The 17,808-nt window shown below is 36.7% G+C and overlaps 1 protein-coding gene across 3 annotated transcripts in view; it reads left to right on the top strand.

Annotated features, from left to right (window-relative positions):
* atp2b2 (ATPase plasma membrane Ca2+ transporting 2) overlaps positions 1-17,808 on the top strand; it is a 217,933-nt gene that overhangs the window by 23,231 nt on the left and 176,894 nt on the right. The window contains exon 1 of one of the 3 annotated variants that reach the window (XM_022682416.2): positions 4,695-4,997. The exons of the other annotated variants lie outside the window; for them this stretch is intronic. The gene's annotated coding sequence lies outside the window, so the exon portion shown is untranslated. Of the gene's footprint in view, positions 1-4,694; positions 4,998-17,808 lie in introns of those variants that run through there. 3 annotated transcript variants of the gene reach the window in all.

A 17,808-nucleotide genomic window follows, 5' to 3' on the forward strand; every position in this document is an offset into this window, starting at 1 on the left:
TTGCAAAATAAAATCTGAAAAGGATAAGCCCGACCTGGGTTGGGGTGTCAGGCAAAAGTGATGAACAGTCTATTTCTTATTAAACTCAAGTCATGTCATGTTGCATCAGGGTCTGAGCACTGATGCACTGCTGCCACAGCCATGGGCACCAGTTACATTCCTGTACAGCAGTATCTGTGAGAGCTCTGAGAAACTACTGTTCTGTGAAGGTAACGTTTCTCTGGGATTAGTCCATAATTTGTTGCCATAGTTCAACCTAGGAGTGGTAAAATGGTGCAATTACATAATGGTGGTTGCAGTTGTTGTACCAGGATATTCAGTTCTTTCAGCTCTTTAGATGATGTGACCAGTGGCTTTACCAGTTTCTGACAACTCTGCTCATCCTATCTAGTGGTCAGTGCCAAGTGACACATCATTTAGTTTAAGCGTCACCAACTGAAAACAACCTTTTTACATTAAATAATATGAAAGCTTATTATTCAGTAGAGTCAATACATTATTTGCTATACATCTGTTCTATTCTATTCTATTCTATTCTATTTTCTGTTGCTATACTGTTTCCCAAAAGCATCTTAGCATTAGGAATATCCTAACATGGAGAGAGAGAGTGCTCAGTGTGAAGCTCACTCAACCATAAAAAAATCATCTGTCTGTTCTGTTCTTTTGGATAGTTCTTTTCTATTATATTATATTTCTATTTTTTTCCTATTTTGTTATAATACTGTACTCTATTCTATTCTATCTAGATATTCTGTTTATTTTAATTACATTTTTTCTGTTCTGTTTAATTGTATTCTATTTTGCTATTCTATTCAGATTCACTCTATTCTGTTCTGTTTCATTTTTCCAATTTATTTGGTTTTGCTGTTCTATTCTGTTTTTGCTATACATATTGTTTGTTTGTTCTGTTCTATACATTTATTCTGTTTGATTCTATTTTCTTATACTACTCTATTCTACTCTATTCTGCTACACTATTAGATAGTTTTCCATATTGTATTCTGCTAATTTAATCTAATATAGTCTATTTTATTCTAGTCTATTCTATTCTAGTGGGTTCTATCCTATACTGATCTGTTATATTATAATATATTTTTTTTTCTGTATTTTGTGTTTTAATTAATATGTCATTATGGTGGTATGTTATAGTAGTACCTGGTGGTATAGTGATATGCAATATTACTAGGTTATCATAATCAATGTGCAGCATTTAGTATGTGTGCCTTAAAATATATGATCAAATTTGATTTCTGTCATATCTATTATGTTATATGTTGCTATACTTTTCAGGGCCCATTTTTTCAAAAGCATCTTAGGATGAAGAATATTGTAACATGGAGAGAGAGATTGCTCAGTGTGAAGCTCGCTCGACCATATACAAATCATCTTAGTGCCAAGAACCATTTGGGAAACCCAGCCCTGTTCTATTCTATTATTTTCTATTTGCTGTACATATATGTCTCTACTATACATTACTAACTGATATACAAACGCTGAGGAATGGAGATTTATGAAAAAAAATTGCAAACATCTTCATAATCATGTTTTCTGTTCTACTGCTGTACTGTGGTGCGAGCAGTAGCAGCAGCAGTTTATCAGTGCGGTAAGTTAGTTTCTGCAGACGAGGAGTATCTCTGTATTTTAAGAGATCTGGGGTTCATCCAATATAAATGCAAACCACCCCATAATATAAACGAGACAAGAGGCCAGATCGTCCCGAGATCAGATTCACCGTCCAAACTAATTCACTTTTGTTTATGTGTTTCCGTGCCCAGCTAGTGCTGACACAGTGCCAACTTCAGTCCCGGATCTCTGAGTTTCATCACCTCATGTTAGCTATTTGTCCACTGCCACGCACCGTATTTCAACTTTGGGTGCCCGTTTTCATGGAGATCCATGTAAACACAACAATGAATGGAAATGGAGGAGCTACTGAACGCGATGTCAGGTGACCGAGAAAGCCTAAAAACTCATTGGTCCTCCTGTTTTTTCAATTGTAGTCTGGATGCAAGATTTTTATCACTGAGCAGAAGTGTGAAATATTTTTCACAGACGTCCCCCTGAGAAACTGATCCCGTCCAGATAGGGCTTAGTAGTGTTTTTTCTTTCTCCTGTATAGTTACTGTTTTGGATATCTTAACTCAAATAATGCCCCTAAGTTTCATGTTTTACAACACACACTGTTATTAATTTATTGATATCATATATCAAAGAACAGTTTACATTTCATTATGAACAATTAGTAAAAATATTAGTATATAAATAATAAAAAACAATAAAATTAAATATCCTCAATCTACCTATTCTATTCCATTCTGTTTTATTATTTTCTATTTTATTCTATTAGGTTCTATTCTATTCTGTTTTGCCATTATAATCAATTCTATTCCAAATATTAATACAATATTTATTTAGTAATAATGAGCATAAAGGTCAGTGGGTCAATGCACAACTTTCCAACATTACTCCTCACTCTACCCACTCTATAAAGCAGCACCATAAACAGCAGCACAGTAACAAAAGACTATCTGAGAAAGTCCTGAGTCTCGTATTTAGCTCATTGAGAACTCTGGAAAGCTCGGGCCGAGCACTAATAATAGCAGCGGTGGGGGGGCAGGCTATTTAAAGGCGGCTCAGCCTGTGGGAGATGTCCAGCTTCAGCCCAAAGGCCATGGGAAGCCCGCTGCTCCAGTTGGCTTCACATGTCTTCTCCATTAAGACCCTAAGCTCTGACGATAGGATGCTCGAGCTGCCACTTCAAAGGGAGGCGTCTCGTCCTGCCCGCTCTGCCAGTCCTGCCCGATCTGCCCGTCCTGCCCCCACCCCTACATTGTTTTCCTGTTAGAGGCTGGAACATGTGCCAGGCTGGGGTGGCATTGAGGATCTGGCTGCCCTCTAACTGGTTTTTAATGGACCTGGGGGACGTTTCATTGGTAAACACAATGATGGAGGGTTTAGTGTCCCTCAGAAAGCTTTGAGATTCATATGTGGAAGTATTTAGACTAGACATGCACCAAATAATCATCGAAAAGCCTTTTCAGTGTTCGATCGCATAAGTGAACAGACCAAATATTTTATACCGAACAATGATTTATTAATTTTAAGTCATTTTACTATGTTGATTTGTGTGCTGGTATGTTAAAAAGATTCAAGAAATATTTTTCATTGTAGTTAATGTAATAGTTAAAAATAATAAGCTAATGTTAAACAACATACATACATATTCTGTATTTTTGGGACTATAAGGCACATATAAAATCAAATAATTTTCTTCAATTTAAACTGATGCACCTTATGTATTCATTTGGGTTGTGGTTACTGACCTTAAAACATGGTATGTACTGTAGAACACTGCACTCAAAAATCTGACTAATATTTTAGTAGGACTTTGGTAAGCTATGAAGCTGCACTGCTTGATGGATTGTTGGAGCATTACAGATTCCTTAGTCGGGAGCCTTGCAGAGTAATACGAAGTGTGGTGTCCTCTGTTATCGCCCATTTCAGTCAAAATATTGGAAATCCCAGCTTACTGTAAATAAACAGTGTATTAATCACCCAAATATAGAAATATGTGTAGATTAACACTTAGGACTTGTTTGACTTTTTTTTAAGAATTACATTTTGGTTACTTAGGCACCCCCCAGTGGCAAGACTTGTAGATTTAGAAAGGTCCCCTATTGTCGGCCAATTTAGTTTCTTGACTGGACTGGATAACATGCCTGTTAATATCAACCTATCTAGGATGTCCATCCCAAAAACTCTCACAAACCAACAAACCCCTCACATATCATGTGGAACGGCAGAGGGACATCTTGAAATAGATGTTTGGGATTGGTTTCTGCCAGCCTATTCTAATTTTGCATATTCTACACCATAGTTTGCACCTTCCTAGAAATGTAACCGGCATATGATATTTGTCTTTCAGCTCAATGTTTCATTTTGTTTGTTTTCGGCTTTGGGCAAAAATGTCAAAAGTTCAGTTGGGTTTGGGTTCAAAAATATACAGTACTGTGCATTTCTAGTTTGGACCTTGGGTGGCAGAAAAATTGTGACTGGTGCTCATATGCTAAAGAGCAGCGCTTCACGTGAAGTTTCGGTTTCATTTTCTTCAGCATCAGAATGAGTTACAACGTCTGCAACTGCCAAAAATCCGTTCCAAAAAATCTAGTTCACTGTAAAAAGAACACATTGTTCAGGCATGCCTGCAACTTTTGTTTGCGTGCTTCCTTTCTTAAATGTTTGTCCTTCACTTTTTTAAAGCATTAAAGTCATAGGAATTCTGACCTGGCTGTTCAGATTGCATCCTCCTATTGCAGTGATTCAGATGTGGACCAAAATGGAATTGAGTATATACCTGTAAATCCCAACCCAACCAGGATGTCCATCCTATAAACTCTCACAAACCCCACAAAACCCTCACATATGATGTAGGACAGCGGTGGGACGTCTTGAAATGGATACGCGGGATTAGTTTTACCGGCCTGCGCTTCTACAATCCACTTTTCCTGATTCGAGTTATGGCGTAATGACTTTTGAGGCACAGATTATGCCGGATTTGGACGAGGATAATACAGAGCGGGCACGCACACAGTCCCTTGAGAGAGGAAAAAAAGAGAGAGAGAGGTAAAGTGGGAGTGAGAGAGACAGAGAGAGAGAAAGAGAGGAGGGGGAAAAATAAAGGCAAAAAAAGAAAAAAGTCGGTGACCACGCAGTCACCTGCTGACGGAGCCCCACGCAGCTGTTCTCCCGCTCTGACCTTCTGAGATCCCAGCGCACTCTTCAGATCTAGCCGGGGCACGCTGCGCCCGCCATTTCACCCAGAATGTCACGGGCCTCCCGCTCCCGGCAGCACCGGCCTCCCCGAAGCGCTCCTCTCATGGTGAACGCATTGGGCGGCATGGAAAAGCGCCGACCGGTGCCGCTGCACTACTATTTTTAGTGCCCACCAGCCACAGGATGTTCATGTAAATGGTACCGTGGGTCTCAGATGCTCCAGAGTAAGTGCTTTTATTCTTTTTTTTTTTCTTTTCTTTACTTTCTTTTTCTCTTTGGACTTGTCTTAGTGTTGGCCTTGTTCTGGAAGAGCTTATAACAGTGTAATAATAATATATTGTAGAAATAACCCTCGAGACCTACAGTTCTTAAAAGCTGTTTGTTCTTTATGTTGGCACCTGTTGTTGTGGTGCTGTAAGTGCTTTATGTGCTTTGTGTGTTTGGGATCCGCAGGGGGTTGTTATGTCATGTACTGATTGGAGGTTTTTATGCCTATTGGAACTAGTAGTGGTGGCACAATAATTTACACTTTTCCTTGTCCAATATTGATACAGCTACTTCACCTGTGAATATTTGCCAATACTTCAGGCAAGCAGAACATTATGACCACCTCTTTGTTTTTACACCCAGTTTTCATTTTTTCCATCTTTGTAGTTCAGTCAGGTTCCCACAGGATAGACCACCAGAGAGCAGCTATTATTTGTGTGGTGGGTCATTATTCTCAGTGCAGTGAATAACACTGGCATGGTGGTGCTGTATGAGGTGTTAGTGTGTATTGTGCTGGTGGAGTTCACATTTCAGTGTCGCTACAGATCTGAGAACAGTCCACCAACATCGTGGTGACTAGATGACTAGAGGATGACAAGCTACTGTAGGTAGGAGTGAGTGAACACAGTGTTTAAAAACTCCAGCAGCACTGCTGTATCTGATCCACTTAAACCACCACAACACACACCACCACCATGCTAGTGTTACTCACCACAGTGCTGAGAATAATGACCCAACATACAAATAACAATAATTTTTCTGTGTTGGTCCTGAACATTATCGAACAGGGTGAGTAGATAAGTTAATTCTCTTAAGCTCTTTCTTGTCGTATGCATTGATCTTTAGCATTACTCACTCTCTCTTCTGCGGAGTTCAATCTCTCCTCCAATCCGTCAATTCTTTTCTTGATTTCTGCAATTAAAGCCTACATCCATGTTTAAGACTCCATATTGTCACATTGATCATTTCCCAACTCTTCTCGAAACATGTGGAGTGTCGATCTGAGCTGAGCTAGTGTAGGTGGAATTATGTTTTCATAACTGGCAGTTAAAGATATACAGTATTATGGTCAGAGCGCACTCTACAAGCATCTTCACTCGGGCATACCGGAAACGGACGTCCTAAAGAACAGGGTGAAAGGCAAATAATAAAAATACAGTATGCAGAGAAACAGATACAGGACTACAGTCTGTTATAATCATACAACTACAAAATGTCCTATATAATCAGTGGAGCTAAAAACAAGCAGATGCTAATAATGTTATGCTTGATCATTGTAACTCAAAATGTGGAATTATGTAAGATTTGACTATATCATGTTTGTGTTTCATAATATTGGCTGTAAGTAGTGTTCTGCATTACAGAACATTTTTTAGATCTGTGTTCCAGCTGTGCAGGTTGAGGGAAGGTCAGTCCGTGAGAAATGACCCAAATCTGAATGTTCGTTAGAAGCATAATCCATGATTCTCTCTCTCTCTCTCTCTCTCTCTCTCTCTCTCTCTCTCTCTCTCTCTCTCGTGTCTGTGTGGTGTGATTAGTCTGGATGTTCTCTCGAGAGTGGTCTAGGCCTGCTGAACTTAGTGCTGAGGTCACTCTGAAAAGCTAAACCAGGTCAGAGATGGAATTGCTGGATAGAAAGACTTTTAGTTCTGTTGCCGTTTTGCCTAGAAATTAAGCTTAAATTCTCAAGGAAATACAACATTAATAAATATTGTGTCCTATGAAAATGTTGTTAACCATTGTGATATATTATATATATAATTAAATAACAAAATTAGGTGTCATACTTTACAAAATTATTTAATGTTGTCCATTTAGTTTAGTAATAGCGAAAAGGGCCTTATATCAGTTTCTAAATGTCTAGTATCAAAATAATTTCACAATTACAAAAAAAAAATATTTTTTATTATTTTTCATCTTGTAAAAAAATTAGGTTGGATTATACTTTCAGTTTTTTTTAGAAGATGCACAAATGAAAATCTAAAAATATGTATCCATGAAATTCTGAGTGTGAGGGGTAGAAAAGAAAAACTAGAAAATTGCAAAAAAAAAAAAAACTTATTTACTGTACTCAGTTGGGAAATTAAAAAATAAGGTTTTACAGCATAGTTTCTGTTTAGCCTCATATGGTCAGAAAATGAAAAATGTATGATAAATAGTAATGATGAATATTACTCTGACCTACCTAGATGATTCACTGTGATTGTGCACTTGACTTATGGAACTGAGAACTGAGAAAGGAGTAAATAATAATCTATTTTTTAACCAATTTTTAAATAAAGTAAAGTTCTGTGCCATGTCATGGTGAGATACAAAAAAAAAAAAAAACACATAGAATCTGTAGCAGCAGAGTGAAGACCCAACTCTCAGAATACTAGTCTATGTGCATAGTCTCTCTACTACCATCCACTGACTTAGTAGTTCTTAACAAAATTTAAAACTGTTTAGTTTAAACTCAGCTATTTAAAACTGAAAACTTGCTTCTTGTTGGATGCGCTATGTTATTTCTCTGAGTTCTCTGAGCTGATTATATTTTATTTTTTCAATCAAAGAAACAATAAAAAGGGTATATGTGACTTGAATTTATGTTCATATACAGTATCTTCTCTTACATAGCAAGAGATGTCAACACTAATATATTGTCTTTTATGAAATTGCTGATTTAAGTAAATACAGTAACATTAATGAAGCTTTACTAAAGCAGAAAAGGGTCTCCCCATTGCTAAAGGACTGGTTTCATAAGTGAATTACTGACATCCAGAATTAGCAAGCATTTTGACAAACATATGTACACTATAATTTATGTCCAAAAGTTTCTGGACACCCCTTTTAATAAATAATTTAACTACCTCAAGTTGCTACTGTAAGGACTATATGGAGCATTAACATGAATCTGTTGGAACCATGAAGTGGATGAAGTTGATCTTGTCACTCGTCACTCCTCACCTTCTGACCTCAGTAATGCTCTAGTTGTTACATGCCATCTATCAGATACTCACAGCAATGCACTAAAACAAGTAGCCTAGTGCATCTAGAAAACGAGATGTCTTCAGATTCCCCAATAACATATATAAAACTAACTGGTACTCCCAGAACTCATTTCTAATGGAACACTCTGAAAGAGAATGACGTTTTTTACAATCTGAACACATTCATAACTACAGTATTATCTATAACATTAAAATAAAAAACAAGCAGGTTTAATTCATTGCTTCTGCTGGAAAGACTGGATATGTTGTTGGGGGCGGGGCTGTGGGGCTCAGTTGGTGGAGGCCCCTTGGTAATCTCCTGTGTCACTATGAAGATGATCAAGCTATTGAGTAAGGTCACCAGAGATACAATCAATACTTTATCTCTAGAGATTGACGACGGGGTTTCAGTGGTGCTGCTAGAAACCAGGATTGTTATAATATAGTCATGTAGCCTTGAGTTAAACACAGGATGTTGGTGATTGGTGCTCAATAAATGCCTGTTTCACTGAAAAATGTTTGGTTTTCTTCATACAAATATTTAGTATATTGAGTATCACATTTTTTAAGCAGCAATAGTAGGGTGTCGCCATGATTCCCTTTTATTTCAGCAGGTCTCGCCGCTGGGGGCGTGTTAAATACTAAACATACCATATTTTCGGTTTGTGAGTTACTATACTATTAGGAGTATATATAATATAAAACACTAGAGCTTTAAATTAAGGCTTTGATTAGTATTGGGTTTACTTTTTCCCACAAAATGACACAATATATGAAGAAATCAGACTTAATTATCAGAAAAACAGCTAAAGAATGTTACCAATAGATCTTAAGAATGGATACGCTATCACATTTAACACAACTTCCTTTACAGAACTAAATATGTTAATAAATAGTTCCGTAAACACTATAAACACACCTAAAATACTCAGTGTTTAAGTATTCAAAGAGATATTTCTCAAAAGTTCTATTGCACAAGCAAAGACACAAGTTTAACATAAATTTACTATATGTTATTTCTGAAGCCATTAGAGGCATTACAGTATTTAAATCAGCCATAATTCCTTTCTTTCTCCAGTTAACAAATACATTCAAATCATCCTTCAAGCTACAGTATTAATATATTTAAAAGGGCTGTAGTTACTGCTCTATTTTACTGGAATAAAACACTCATATAGTAGAAACAGCAGCAGGAGGTGCTCTGATTTCTCTGCAGGACGGAGCTAGACCAGCGATTGACTCTCTTCTTTGACGGTGCTGTTCCACACTGCGCTCCACTGCGCCCGCTAGCGGTATGGTGGTATGAGAGAAACGCATACCGGGTCAAGTTCACCCCGCAGTATACTGAATGAACCAGTATACCGCCAAGCACTAACTCATCATCAAAGAAATTGTTGCGAAAAAAGTTGCAACAAGAAGAAATCAAATCAAATCTATCTCTATAGGGCTTTTTACATCTGATGTTTTCGCAAAACAGATTTACAATTATGTGGTAGCAGAACAAAGAATCAGACAAAACATTAAACATACAACACAGATACAATACAACCTTGTCTGGTCAGACAACTTCTGAATGAATGTCAAAAAGTCATTATATGCCTGAGGATTCGTGTGCAGTGGACGAACAACAGCATGATCCCCTGAATCTGCTGCCTTATCTACAGGGAAAAACATTAATTACTAAAAACTAAACAAACTAAACAGGTACATTTAAAATCTTCAGTCTAGACTTAAAGATTAAGACTGTGTCTGAGTCCTCAACATTTTTGGGAATGTTATACCAGAGTCAGGGGGCTTTATAAAAGAAAGCTCTTCCCCTGCTAACCTTCTCTGAATTTTGGGAACTACTACAAAGACAGCACGATAGAATCTGTGTAATCTTCAAGGTTTGCACAGAATCGCAATGCAATTGGAAACGAAGACTAGAAACTTTACCTGGAACAATAAATAATGAAAAATATGAATGGAACAGATGGTTATATCTTGGTCTTATTTATCTTTGAGGCAAGCTCCTGAGATGGCAGATGTATGTTGATCAGCATTATCCTGTTGGAATTCCTCACTGGAGAGTGCATTCAGAAAAGGTAGAACTACTTTTTGCAGGAACTTGTTAACATACCATTAAACATACAAGTGCCTGTAACAAAGACCAAAAATAATCTGGTGATTTTGAATATATCCCAGCATTGGAGGGGACGTGTCCGTCCTAACAAATATTGTAACTAAACCCTTGTAGTTGCGCATTATCTCCAGCCAGACTGCCTTTATTGGCTTTGTTACACCGAGAACACCACATTCCAGCCCCACACTCCCTGTTCTACTGTAGGTGTTACAAAAGAAAAAGTGCCCACGTTTGGCTCGGCTGGGTGCTGCTTGCTCTAGGCATGCATTAAGCTGTGCTCATGTGCACTCAGGTGCCCTGGGCTGCTTGGCATGCTTCTGGCACAGATTAACCCAATGGTCCAGCAGAACTGTGCCACCTCAGGAGCCATTCACACTCAGACGAAGACCAGGCAGTGTAGTTTTTCCCCCATATTAGGAAAAAAAACATGGAATTTACCTCACTTTAATGAAGTAAAGACATTTACAGAAACATGGCAAAAGTCTTGGGACAGGACCTGGTATTATGTAAGTCCCATGCATAAGGATAAACTATGTTGCACTGACCTGTGGGATATATGTGTGGGGTCTCCCACACTGAATGTGGATGTGGAATATGAATTTCTGATGGAGCCGCTCGTCTGTTTATATTACCACCTAATATGGACTCCTGCTTATTCATTGTTTGTTTGTTTTTCCAAATCAAGGATATTCAGTTTATCCTGCCTGTGTTGGAGTAACTGTCTCTACTCTACTAGCAGTTATTTGCAGAAAATGAGAAATGGCTGAAATAACAAAAAAGATGCAGAGCTTTCAGACCTCAAATAATGCAAAGAAAACAAGTTCATATTCATACAGTTTTAAAAGTTCAGAATTCAATATTTACTGAAATAACCCTGTTTTTTTAATCACAGTTTTCATGCATCTTGGCATGTTCTCCTCCGCCAGTCTTACGCACTGCTTTTGGATAACTTTATGCCTTTACTCCTGGTGCTAAAATGTAAGCAGTTCAGCCTGGTTTGATGGCTTGTGATAATTCATGTTCCTTATAAAAGAGGCTATATATATATATATAGACAGGCCTAGTCACCTCACCTCATCCCCAACTCTCCAATCCACTCTATTCCAAAATATGTCCATGGGCATCCATGTTTAAAAAAAAAAAAACATTAGGGCCTTATATCCCTTTAAGCTAGTCGTCACCTGGCATTAGGCATGGTGTCAGAAAGTTAATGCTTGTTTATCTGCTCCAAACAGTCCTATTGTATTGGCAGATCCACTAGGGACTAAACATACTGTAGGCCTCATTTAGCTAATAAGTGCTTGTACCCCAGGAATCGCCACTTGCAGTTAGATTTTTAATTATTAGCATTATTAGTGCTGGAAGTGTCCGCTGGCACTTTTTGTAAAATGAAAAAGTAAACAACTGAAAATGAGCTGTTTAGGAATCAGTCGGTGTACATTCTCAGCTGGGGGTTCTGTATAAAGAGTGTTCATTACATTTGGACAGTCGCGAGTAGCTGCATGCATCGCTCGCAGTGTGGAGAATAATGGAAAATCACAGCTAGCGCTTTCTGACATTCAGAGCAATGGAAAATGCAGCCCAGTGGAAACGCGGCTCGGAAAGTAAATAACTTGATAATGCTAATGCCCGACTCAAAAGAACAGCTTAGAAAGCCATTAAAGCGCTAGATGCTATCAGCGCTAACCCAGCAGACCCGGCCGGGACATGGGAGCAGCCCGGCAGCCAGCGGCTGAAAGAGGGCCACCTCCTAATAATAGGACAGCGGCCGTCCGAGTTACTCAGGGTTACTCGGTTCAGTGCAAGCGTTTAATTAATTGGCTGTTTATAATAATTACATAAGCACTGAAGTGGCACCCCTGGGAGGCAAAGAGCTACATAGTGCAAAATGACTTTGCAGGTCTTTGGGGAGAGCCCTGACGTACGCTAACGCTAAATCTCACATTGCCTCATTCTGTTGATTGGACAAAATTTGCCAAGAAATTCGGAGCAGGTGTTTTATTAAGATTTTTTTTATTACTTTTTTATTATTACATCATAATTTTATATAGGGCCGCATGATTTTGGGTAAAACAGAGACAATGCCTTAGTTTTTTTTATGTAATATATCTTGCAATATAAAGAAATACAGGATAAAATAATTGATGATATTAAACAGATATAGCCTGCCTCTGGTGGCATTGCATGTTACATCTTTTTACAAAGCATTTCTATAAAAATAAGTACTATCACCCTTTTTAGATTTATAATTTATGGAATTTTGGTCAAAAATTTACCTTTTTAACAATATTTATAACAATTTTAATTGTTTAATTGTTAATCTATAACAATATATAGATATTTTCTGATAAAGTATTTAATGTTGAAGTAAAACAACAGAGTTCTACAAAGTACAAAGTAATGTGACTTAAATAAAGATATATGATATAGTCAATTCTTTTCTTCAAACTATAAGGAAAACCAAGATATTTTAGTGCTAAAATATATTATATTAAGTGTTACCTTTTACCTATTAGTACACAATTTGGATGAAACCTATATATTAAACTCCAAATAGATTCTAAACTGGATTCTATTTTTGATGGTCTTTGTTACTACACTTGACAATACTTTCAAATAAGTTCTTGAAATTTTTCAAATAGACTGACCTTCATTTCTTAAATTATTTTTTTTCTTTACTTAATTGAGTCATTCTTGGTATAATATGGATAAGAACATTATTCAAATAAAGCTATTCACTGTACCAACTCTACCCCTCAACTTTACAACTGATGCTCTCAAACACTATGAAGAAAATGTTTTTCTTCATAGCTTGGACGACATTAGTATTAATCTACAATGCAGAACATTTTTAAATAATGAAAAAACATTTACGGTGTTTCCTGACTGGTACTGTATTGTCTCCGAAATATTTGCCATAAATTATATATATATGTAATTTTAAGATTATTTTATGGCACTGATTTAATGGGAGTGTAATAGAATGAAATACCAGCTTTTCGATATTATGTTTATATATTGTACAATTAGTCGATAACTGACCTTCTCAGAATAAATACAGTATGTTTTATCATAACTTTCCTATTTTTTTTTTTTTATCATTGCATTATATCATATAGGGTTCCATGATTTTGTTAAAAAAAGTGACCTTGCTGTTACACTGCTGTTTTTTTTTAATGACCATAGAAAATATGTGCATATTTATCATTCAGCTACCCTGAATATCTATTAAACAGACAGTCATAAAAAGGGATGATTCATAAATGTGTAATCATTAAATGCATATTTGTGTATAATTATATCTGATATCGAGAAAGAATAAGCACTAAAAAACTCAGCCCTGCCATTTATTCCAATTAAAACCCATTCACCTTGACTCCTGAAGCGAAGTGGGCGTGAAACAAATGTGTAATTACATTTATTTTGCTTCCAAACACCCAGGGGGAGCCATTAGTCGTTAAACTGTGCCCGGCGGTTGGGTTGCGGCGGGTATCTGAGCCGTGTGCGGTGCCGTGCGGTGGGTGGTGGATGGTGGGTGGTGGGAGGTGGCGTGCCCTTAAGTTTGTGATGACACGGCAATTTGAGCAGCACTCGAGAAGACAGCGTAGCGCAGCCTCCTGCAGCTCTGCGTGCAACTATTTTACCAATAACCGCCCACTCGCAGTCAATACCAGCTTATGTACGCAGCCATCGCTCAGCTGGAGCAAGATTATTCACTTATTTATTTATTATTGCCTATTATTCTGCAAATATATAGTAATCTCGGAAAGCCTGAGTTTATTGCAATCTGTACTGTAGCCTATATCTGCAGATCTGTATAATCACTATACTGTATGTTTAAATATATTTCAACATCCTTTTTAATGAATGTATTAATTCAGCTATCATGCTTTGAGTTCACCCATTGCTGCTGACACAGATGTGCAAATTCACACACACAGCTTAGTCTACGGTCTAGTCTCCATTTAAGAGAAGTACTACCAATAGAATATGACTGACTCTCTAAAGCAGTTAAACATTAAACTATTAAACCTATTGGCACCATGCCTAATCTAATTGCAGGCATGGGCTAGAGTGAACTGAGTTCCTCTCTAGAATGATGAAGGAGCTCACTTTAATACTTTAAGACACACTGCTCTCAGTAGACCTAAGTTTACTATTTCCACTATTGCAATAAAACTGTTTAGTTATTACTAGTGATGTCAATGTAATCAGATTAATCACAACAATATTATATGAATAAAAGCAATTAATCGCACTTGTTCTTTTTAATATGCACGTTTTGATAATGGATACTTAAATGTTAATAAAATAATTATCAGGACTATAAGAAATGTAAATGCAATTATATTTATATTAGTGGTTTCAATTAAAATACTAGTATATACCGTATTTTTCGCACTATAAGGCGCACTTAAAATACTTTAACTTTCCCAAAAATCGTCAGTGCACCTTATAATTTGATCTGTCAGCGCCAGTCAGGTTGTAAATCCACTCCGCTGAAATTACAGAGCTATACAGGAGTTTCAGTTCTTCAGCACCAAGACTGGAGCAATATTAGCATCAGCCCCTAACCGAACCTAGCCCCTAAGTACTAGCTCTTTTGTCGTTCAGAGGTGAGTATTACAGGCCTGTTGCGGTAACACTTTATAATACTGTTCCATAGTTAATAGGTAACTAAGCAGTAACTAATTAATAGTGCTGCATTAACACCTAAATATTTTCTATTAACTACCAGGGAGTACTGAATAATTACTCAGTAGATAGTACTGAACTAATGATTATAGTAGTTCACTATTAACTCCACAATAATTACTGAGACTTACATATCTCCCAGAGAACTACTTACTAATGATGTCTTCTTTATAATAACTATTCATTAATTACTGCTCAAATCAACATTAATTACTGAAAACCCTTACATCCCACCTGGGGAACTATAGATCTAAATCAGTCTACACAAACAATTATTCTATCAGTGGTGATATTAAAGGCATATTTGAGTGACACCATTTGTAGTAGTAGTAACCTTAATTACCTTATTATCATCATTATCTTCCAAATATTAGCAACATATAGTAAAATACTACAGGGTGTCGTAATCTGCTTAAACCCCATTTTTGAAAGAAAAAAAAAACTTTATAACGTAATATTATTACATAGTAGACATTATTTATGTTCTCCAGAAGGCATCTAAGACTCTAAGACTGACTGTACTCAATTTTGTTTTAATGGTCACTGCTTTAATTTTCAGCACCAACCTTATAAACGTTCATCTTTAGCCTTGCAGTCTCACAGACTTTTAGTGCCCATTATAAGGGTAATTACGGTAATTCCACAGCGCCGGACCACTAGCCTCTATCAGCGTGTTTATCTGCTGCTGCAGGTTATTCTATCAGTGGTGATATTAAAGTCAGTGACACCACTTATCATATATTAACCTTACTTACCTTAGTATGCTCAATATCTTCCAAATGTTAGATACACTGAAATGTGCAGTAGTCTGTTTAACCCCCATTTTTGTAATGTTCTGTCAGTGTGTTACAGGTGTTTATTCTAAACCTGTGCTCTTCTTCGCTTCTCCTGGAGATGTGCTCAGTAGAAGTGATGGCTCACATACAGCTTTACTGTAGGATGTGTCCTACATCCTTATTCTGGGGGAAATCGTGTTTAAATGAATACATATTTGTGTTAGATAACGGACTAGGTGTCCCTGTGTTCTTCATAGATAATTAATAAGGGGTCCCTGTCTTCTTTTTTCAGGAGTTAACAGCAGCACATGGTAACCCATTACTTATGACTGAGGAGTTACTGCAAATCATACCACAGTATTATAAAGTGAGAAACATGTTAACTAATTACTAATTACTGAGGAGTTACTGTGTTCTTCTTTAGGAGTTACTGCAAATCATACCACAGTATTATAAAGTGAGAAACATGTTAACTAATTACTGAGGAGTTACTGTGTTCTTCTTTAGGAGTTACTGCAGATCATGTCACAGTATTATAAAGGGAAATATACATTAATAATAATAATAATAATAATAATAATAATAATAATAATAATAACACATTTAACCTAGCTAACTAACACACACACATTTAACCTAGTTAACTAACACACACATTTAAACTAGCTAACACAATTAACCTAGCTAACACACACACATTTCCCCTAGCTAACTTAGCTTGCTAACTAACACACATTTAACCTAGCTAACTAACACACATATAACCTAGCTAACTAACCCACACATAAAAGTTAACTTAGCTAGCAAACGAACACACATAACCTAGCTAACTAACACACATTTAAACTAGTTAACTAACACACACATAACCTAGTTAACTTAGCCAGTTAACTAACACACACATAACCTAGTTAACTTAGCCAGTTAACTAACACACACATAACCTAGTTAACTTAGCCAGTTAACTAACACACACATAATCTAGTTAATTTAGCCAGTTAACTAACACACACGCATTTAACTTGCTAACACACATATAACCTAGCTAACTAACCCACACATAAAAGTTAACTTAGCTAGCAAACGAACACACATAACCTAGCTAACTAACACACATTTAAACTAGTTAACTAACACACACATAACCTAGTTAACTTAGCCAGTTAACTAACACACACATAACCTAGTTAACTTAGCCAGTTAACTAACACACACATAACCTAGCTAACTAACACACATTTAAACTAGCTAACTAACACACATTTAAACTAGCTAACTAACACACACATAACCTAGCTAACTTAGCCAGTTAACTAACACACACACAACTTAGCTAACTTAGCTAGCTAACACACATCCTAAAGCTGGTTAACAACCCACAAAGAGTCCTCCTCTGATCCGGGGGTAAAATCAGCTGGAAAAGATCTCAATATCTTGATTACTAGTTTATTTTCAATCAAATACAGAAATATGAAAGCAGCAGTCTCTCTTAATCCTCCTCCTCCAGCAGCAGCAACAGCAGCAGCAGCACAGCAGAGAATTTACACGAAGGACCTAGAGAGCTGCGTCCGCTGTGAAATTACCGTAATTACCCTAATAATGCGCAGTAAAATAAATCTCTGTGAGACTGCAAAGGGTGAAGATGCACTTTTATAAGGCTGATACCTAGTATTAAAGCAATGATTGTTACATTATTACAGTCTTACAGTCATTCTTAGAGTCTTAGATGCCTTCTGGAGAACTTTCATCAATGTCTTCTATGCAATAATATTACGTTATAATGTTGTTTTTTTCTTCCAAAAATTGATGGTTAAGCAGAGTAATACACACTGTAGTATTTCACTATATGTTGCTAATATTAGGAAGGAACTGAGGATAATAAGGTAATTAAGGTTACCACTACTACAAATGGTGTCACTTGCTTAATTCAAATATGCCTTCAATTAATATGCATTTAACTCAAATATGCCTGATTTAGATCTATAGTTCCCCAGGTGGGATGTAACGGTTTTCAGTAATTAATGTTGATTTGAGCAGTAATTAATGAATAGTTATTATAAAGAAGACATCATTAGTAAGTAGTTCTCTGGGAGATATGTAAGTCTCAGTAATTATTGTGGAGTTAATAGTGAACTACTATAATCATTTGTTCAGTACTATCTACTGAGTAATAATTCAGTACTCCCTGGTAGTTAATAGAAAATAT

This window comes from Astyanax mexicanus, chromosome 24 (genome assembly GCF_023375975.1).
Source record: "Astyanax mexicanus isolate ESR-SI-001 chromosome 24, AstMex3_surface, whole genome shotgun sequence".
NCBI classification, from domain to species: Eukaryota; Metazoa; Chordata; class Actinopteri; order Characiformes; family Acestrorhamphidae; genus Astyanax; species Astyanax mexicanus.